This window comes from Mus musculus, chromosome 7, assembly GCF_000001635.26.
Source record: "Mus musculus strain C57BL/6J chromosome 7, GRCm38.p6 C57BL/6J".
Lineage (NCBI taxonomy): Eukaryota > Metazoa > Chordata > Mammalia > Rodentia > Muridae > Mus > Mus musculus.
This window is the reverse complement of record NC_000073.6, coordinates 31,786,562-31,794,601: the sequence shown is the minus strand read 5'-3', so window position 1 is coordinate 31,794,601 and position 8,040 is coordinate 31,786,562. Positions and strand designations below refer to the sequence as shown.

At 39.0% G+C, this 8,040-nt stretch overlaps 1 pseudogene; it reads right to left on the bottom strand.

The window, feature by feature from the left end:
- Window positions 1-5,141: 5,141 nt before the first annotated feature.
- Window positions 5,142-6,323, bottom strand: Scgb1b8-ps (annotated as a pseudogene).
- Window positions 6,324-8,040: the final 1,717 nt, after the last annotated feature.

Genomic DNA, 8,040 nt, shown 5'->3' with positions numbered 1-8,040 from the left:
ATGACCCCAGCCAGTTCTGAGACTGAAGCAGGTGTGTTTTTTTCCCAAGTCTGCTTGTATAACATTTTAATTACAGGCAAGTAATAAGGTCAGTTCTAGGTGAAGGAACAAACAAGGCAATACACACAAATGATTAAGGAATAAGCAAGGCAATAAACAAAGTCCCATAATCACTGTTTCTAGGGGCTTAACTGAATGACCAAGATATCTGAGCCTACTTCCCTATCATAGCCCAAAGTCAAATACTTGCATGAAGCCTACTTCCTTGTCCTGGCTCAAAGTCAAATTCCTACCAAGTTACCAGAAGTGGGTCTAAAATCTCTCTACATCTTTCTGAGTCTGATTTATGCACTGATATAATGTGGCATGCATATGCAATAGGATTATACTAACCCTTCTCTAACTTGTCTGGGGAATTCAAACCTCACCCATACCTCTACTTGCAGAATTCCATATGACCATGATTATTATTGCAATTTTAACTTCCTTCTGATAAGAACCCGTTCAGCTAGCACCTGAGATTCCAGAAATTATTCCCCATGCTATATGATATTTTGGTACCTACAACCTTCCACCAATGAACTTTGCCATTCCTGGATATTTCACCCCCCTCTCTCCTAAATATATGTAAACCATAAATCACCCCAAGTAATGTTCATCTATGTCCTTTCCCCGGTCCTGTTATTTTTCTATTTCCAAAACACCTCCTTTTTCCATCATGCACCATATCAGTCTAAATTCCCAAGGCAGAGAGAGTCAAATCATGTATTATGTTTTATTGTGTATTGTGATGGATTATGTCATTTTTATCATAGCAGGTTGTGATCAGCCCTGTGGTAGCTGGGAATAAACCTGAGTCCTCTGAATGACCAGCTAGTTCTCTTAACCATTAACACATCTAACACATTTAACTCCAAAAGTGAGATTTTTAAGAATAATTTTTTAAGTGGAGCTTTGCTGTATCTCAGGGTGCCCTCAAACGTGCTATGTAGCTAAGGATGACTTAGAACTTCTGATCATCCAATCTGTACCTCCATGTCCTGGTTACTCAGATTTATGCCACCATCACATTTTTGTTGAGTTCTGAACATTAAACCCAGGGACTAGTGCATCTTAGGCAAGAACTCTGTACATATAGCTACATTTCAAGCCCAAGAGTTAAATTACATATATATATATATATATATATATATATATATATATATATATATATTACATTGTAATATTATATATTATAATGTATTTTATAATATAATATAATATATTGATTACAAATAATAAGAGTTAAATTATATATGTGTGTACATATATATAAGGCATATATATATATATATATATAACATTGTAATATTATATATTATAATGTATTTTATAATATAATATAATATATTGATTACAAATAATAAGAGTTAAATTATATATGTGTGTACATATATATAAGGCATATATATATATATATATATATATATATATATATATATATATATATATGAAACGTTAGGATTCATCTGCTTCTAAACGTAAATAGTTTGAACGTCCATAGGCATTTAGTGGTTTTCCTTTCCCTAAAGGTCACCCACGAATTCAGTGAATTCTGGAACAACTCATCTCTATATCCACAATATACAGGTGACATTTGTCGTTTTCTTCAGCTTCCTGAGTATGCTGACCAACTTGTATAGATCAGTATCATGGCTCCTTTCGCAAAGCTGGAGGAGGATGTATAGTGCTAAATCTTACCCAGGAACAGAAGCAGACCTCCAGCAATGGATTCTCTCTGGCACAGTATGTTGTCTATGGAAAAAGATCTGACCCTTCCAAGGCAACTTCCAAAACAGTCAAGAAAAATAATGATCTTGTAGGATGTGGCTGAAAGGTAGGAATGTAGTTAGGCTTATAAGAAGCTACAGTGGGACAGCTGTGGCTTCAAAGTTTCATGCTCCTTGAAACTTTCCACACAAAGCCACCTCTAATGGGGCAGTATTAGGAGATGGGGCTATTGGTGTGTGATAAGAATCCACTGTACCTTTTGTTAGCTACTTTGTGGGTTCTTTTTTCTTCCACGTTCCCTCATCCTCTTTCTTCCACCATTTCAAACTCCTAACACTAAATGAGAGATTTTTTGTTCGTTTGTTTGTTTTTTTCTTTTTTTGTTTGTTTTGAAAACAACATGGAGGGGAAAGGAAATAGATCCCAGAATAAAATCAGTGGTCAGAAAGGTGGCAATATTATCATTAGACTACTTCTTGATAATTTGGGCAATGACCTCATGAGGTAACGTTGAACTTTCTTGTCAGGATATATAATTTCTTCTTACTATTTTAATTTTACACCTGACTACTAAAAAGACCATGACTAACAACAATCAACCACCCTTCTCAGGACCATAGCAATTATACAGCCTCTAAAATGTCCCCAGAATTCTATACATCACAAATCACATAAACTATTTGTAGCTGGCAAAATTATGCCTGTGCTAGAGAGTGAAGCAAATCATAGTCTAAACAGTGGAAAATGTGAGGCTTCCCTCACATCCTACACCTGAGATTAAAATATCTCTGTGTGTTTTTTTTTTTAATAAGGAACCAACATTTCAAAATTCTCATAACATTTACCTGTATCTGTTTTAAGCAATTAATTCTGCAATATTCACAAAGAAATTGTAAACAGAAATGCTTTCACTACAATAAGCACTTTTTTGATTCACTGAAGAAGGTTTTCAGGTGACCTCCCCCACTCAATTCAAATCTTTACGAGTTTTCATTGCATCCAAAGTTTTTCATTTCATAAAGAAAATGTAAAAAATAAAAAATAAAATACTGTTCCCAGTGCAAAAAATTTGAGGAATTTCATTCTGTGGTTAACATATTCTTTATGTATATAGGAAGACAGACATGGGCAGTCTTTTCTATAACTCATTGTCTCTTGGATGCTGTTGTTCCTTTCTTAATAACATTTGTAAAATGTAAAATAAGCAGAGCACTATTTGGTCTGTGCCCATGGGTAAATTAGCCTTCAGAAAGGAGAAAGCACAGTGGACCCTTTTGTTTTCCCATTGCAGGCTTTTTTTTTGTTTGTTTGTTTGTTTCTCACACCCACATTTCCATCAGCAATTTTTCCAGAGGCAAAATAATTTCCCCAATCTTTCTTGACACAGGTTTAGGAAGAAGAGAAAGAACAAAACAGAAAATCCCCTCTCTTAATAGAATAAGAGATGCACCACTAATTGTGGCCCCAGTAAATTTTTAATTGACTCTCAAAAAAATTATCCATAGCTTCATCTCTTCATCCCTTTATCCCTTCATCGCCTGCTTTTTTCTCCACTGCAGTTGAAATCACATTTTCCATTCTGCCTTACATCTATGCTGGGGATCAGTAGCTTTTGCTGGTTTATGGGTTGTTCTTTATTCCATTCTGTTCCCCTAACCTTCTTGCACTGTTTCAACCCCATAACACTAGAAAGAGGGGAAAAAAAGGAAAGAGAACAGAAGACATCCCCAAATAAAGTCAGGGGTTTAAATGAGATGATATCGTTTGTCTACTTCCTGCTGATCAAGAGTGTCTAGTTCCTTAAAACAAGTTTGATTTCTTTGTTTCTTTGTTTCTTTGTTTTGTGGAAAAAAAATCTGAGCTCCTACCATATTGCTTAGTCTTTTACAGTCCTTGGTGACAAGTGAGTATTTTCTGTGCAGTCTAGGTGCATAACACTGATAAAACTGTACTAAGCCTGATCAAAATATTAAAAAAGAAGCTGAGCAATGGAGGGAATATCTTTAATCCAAGCACTCATGGGGTAAATACATGTGAATCATAGTTAGTTCATGGTCAGCATAATCTACACAGCAAGTTCCAGGCTGGCCAGGACTAAATAGTGGAAATATCTGAAAAGAAGAAAGAAAAGGAGAGGAAAAACAGAAATGAAAAGAGGAGGAAGAAGAGGAGTAACAAGAGGAGGAGAAAAATGACTAAGAGGAAGAGGAAGAAGAAGAAATTTAAAGGCTGGGTCTTGGTGGTACATTTCTTAAATCCTAGAAAAAAGGGACACATGTAGACAGCTCTCTCCACATTTCAGCACAGCCTAGTCTATATCGTGAGATCCTATCTCAACCAAAAAAAAAAATTCAAATGGGAAGTATCAAATAACATCAGGAATGAAGGAAAGAACATCACTTAAGTCCCAATATTTAAAGAATAACAAGTGATGATAAACACCTTTCTATGATGGAAATGAACACTGGCCAATCAAGTACATTAGAACACTATTTCTCTAAAGTTAAATTCTTTCAATAAATGGTGTAAGGAAGCTTTCTTCTTAACTGTCTCAGGGAGACAAGAGTTACTACACCCAACAGTAAACTTATTTGCAGATGAATAACCTACATGAAAGTATGTATGAAAATCCACTAGAATTTTAGGAAATCCCAGCTAAACAAGTAGAGCTGTTCATCAGATGAAGGGGCTCTGGGTTTTTTAATCTGTAAAGAGAAGCGTGGTAGAAAAGCCTTCTCTGACTTACATGTGTAGTTAGGAGAGTTAGGTCACAGCATCTACATAGTCCCTAGAGCACCCCTAGCTTCCAGAAGGCAGGAGACCTCCTTCAGAAGCAACCTCTGGCTAGACAATGGCTAGTTGTAGGCCAAGGCTACCTATATCAGGCCTCAGTCTATGTAAGATGGCCTCCTAATGTGCTGTGTGATTTGAATCTGATTCCTTCTGTCCTGTGCTGTAAACTTGGTTACCATCATAAGGTCTTAAGATATAATGTGATGGAGAACAGGAGACAACTGGAAATGTGATTAGGTCTCTGGGGTATTGCCATGGAAAGGGACAAATGCTATAGATTGGGTGAATACTGGAGACAACCCACACACTGACTTGGTGACAAGTCTCATGCAATTTTCTGTGTCTCTGTTGGTGACGGAGTCCAAAACAGAAGATAAGAGGTTAGGCTACAGGACTGTGGATCTGGAGCCTTTAAAATGATTAGTTTTTATTTATTTGTTTATTTATTTATTTATTTATTTATTTATTTATTTATAAATACTCAACCTTGGTTATTTTATCATAGTCTTATGAAAAAGAATAATACATCTATGCAGGTGAGCAGGCAAATGGCTTTCTTGAGAGCAAAGTTGTAGCCATCAACATAGAGGGCTGGCTTCTATTTTTTCCTGCAAACAGAAAGCTAAGTGAGACTTTGGGGGTGAAGGAGACCTCATGCCCCACTGACCATGCACTGAGACACCTCCTAGAAAGACCTGCAGCCGATTTGCTATTGCTCTTGTATCTAACAAGGACCAGGGAGCCTTGTCCCCAACCTGTTGAGACAAGCTTTGTAAAGAGCCCCAAATCCAGCCAGATGGGAGGAGCCAACTTGGGAGACAACATAGTCCCAGTGGGACCAAATGGAGAGGAGCTGACAGAGCCCCATGTGTGCCACTGTGCAGCTGGGGCTGCAAAAGCAAACTTACTCCTGTCACATGTTGATAATGACCCTCAAATATCTTCAGGTAAAGGCAGGGCCTTAACATACCTGTTCTAGGGATATGAGGGGCTTCATTTTAATTCTACCCTTGAATGTCAACATGTGGAGTCCACAAAGTGGTCTTCAAAGCTCAGAGAACAGGATAACATATGACTATTTTGGAGGTGGAGTGATAGGCTTGAAAATTGAGGATAAAAGACCTAGGCTAGAGAAGGGTGCCAGGTGCCAAGCTTCTATAGCTAAACTTGGAAGGGTGTGTCAGGAAGTCTGAGGGAGGCCAAACTCAGGCAGGGATCTACTGTGGTTTAGCTGAGCTGATCAGCCAGGGCCAGCTCAGGCAGTCCTAGAGCTCCTTCCTGCCCCATCCTTCTGACATTCTCAATCAGATGTTTCACATATCTTGATTCTCAGTGAAGCTTCAGTGGTGTGCACAAGACCTGCCCCTAACCAGACACATAGACTCTCACAATGAAACCATTTGTATGTGCCATGTCTTCCTCCATCAATGTGCTATCAACACATTGCTTGATTTTTTTCAGTATTTTCCAGTATTTCAGGATCATCTTTGTATCTTTTTCTATACTCAACATACTCTTCTGAGGTTCCATTTAAAAATAGATGAACATCCTCTTTTATAGCTGGGCAAATGCCACAATCTGGAACACAAAGACAAGGTGACCCTCACTTGAAAGACCTACATCAGTATATCCAGAGGATAGAGGGTGTGAGAGCCTAGATAGCTTGCATCCCTGACCCCCACACGGTAATATCCACCTTCCCCTGAAGTCAGGAGGAACAGGGCAGCCCCGAGGATCACCACAGCACCAGCAAGCATCATGATAATGGTGGCAGGTGTTCTTTCACAGTTTGTTCCCTTTCTTTAACTGCCCTGTTTGGCTCAGTGGGCAGGGAGGAGCCCATGTCTGAGCCTCTCCATGCCCCTTCCTGTACACATCTTAGAACTTCCTGAGGGTGTGTGTTTGCATCATTGAGAGATATGTATTTTTGCAAATTCCTGGTCAATAACCTATTTCAGCTTGTTTGCCTTCTTAGTGATCTTCTTAAGATATGACAAATGTCACTTGTCAATTGACAGCCAAAGGGAAAGTATGACTAGGGAGAGGATCAAATGGTCTCTCAAGCACACCGCCAGAATTAGACCTGTGTCCTCCTGTCACACTGGGAACCTCAAGAGCCATACTCATAGTCAATTCTAAACAAGCCAAATTTAAGACCACTCGCCATGTGAAACTTGCCCTGTCTTTGTTCTGCCCCTAATTCCATATGCTTTGTGCCTTCCCTTGAACCAGGTTCTTCAACCCATGCTTATCCTACTGTTGTAGGCATCCTTCAATTTGACCTTTTTGTTGTTGTTGGTATGTATTTTCTGAGATGGAGTCTCTCTACACAGCCTTCCTAAAGAATGACAAAAGAGCTGTCAAAAGAACCCTTTCATGAAGCCTAAAGTGGCAATTCCAAGGGGTAATGAATCTCCTATCTGAGTGACTGGGCTTAAGCAGTCTGCTTCCAGTGTGTGTGGAGCAGGGGACCTACCTTCTATGACCAGGCAGTCCTGGAAATATGTAGAATAGGTTAACCTTGGACTCACAGAAGTCTTTGTGACTCTGTCCCATTGAATAGTGGAATAAAAGGCAACTAATTTCACTTCTGCCTCAATTTAACTCCTTAAACCCATTGTTGAGGCTTTTTGTTTTTGTTTGTTTGTTTGTTTGTTTTGTAACTTTTTTTTGGTTTTTTTTTTTTGTTTTTGTTTTTTTGTTTTTCTTATCAAGGGCATCCATCCCTTTTTTTTTTAATTAGGTATTTTCCTCGTTTACATTTTCTTTTTTTCCATTTTTTATTAGGTATTTAGCTCATTTACATTTCCAATGCTATACCAAAAGTCCCCCATACCCACCCACCCCCACTCCCCTACCCACCCACTCCCCCTTTTTGGCCCTGGCGTTCCCCTGTACTGGGGCATACAAAGTTTGCATGTCCAATGGGCCTCTCTTTCCAGTGATGGCCAACTAGGCCATCTTTTGATACATATGCAGCTAGAGTCAAGAGCTCCGAGGTACTGGTTAGTTCATAATGTTGTTCCACCTATAGGGTTGCAGATCCCTTTAGCTCCTTGGGTTCTTTCTCTAGCTCCTCCATTGGGAGCCCTGTGATCCATCCATTAGCTGACTGTGAGCATCCACTTCTGTGTTTGCTAGGCCCCGTCATAGTCTCACAAGAGATAGCTACATCTGGGTCCTTTTGATAAAACCTTGCTAGGGTATGCAATGGTGTCAGCGTTTGGATGCTGATTATGGGGTGGATCCCTGGATATGGCAGTCTCTACATGGTCCATCCTTTCATCTCAGCTCCAAACTTTGTCTCTGTAACTCCTTCCATGGGTGTTTTGTTCCCAATTCTAAGGAGGGGCATAGTGTCCACACTTCAGTCTTCATTCTTTTTGAGTTTCATGTGTTTAGCAAATTGTACCTTATATCTTGGGAATCCTAGGTTTGGGGCTAATATCCACTTATCAGTGAGTACATATTGTGTGA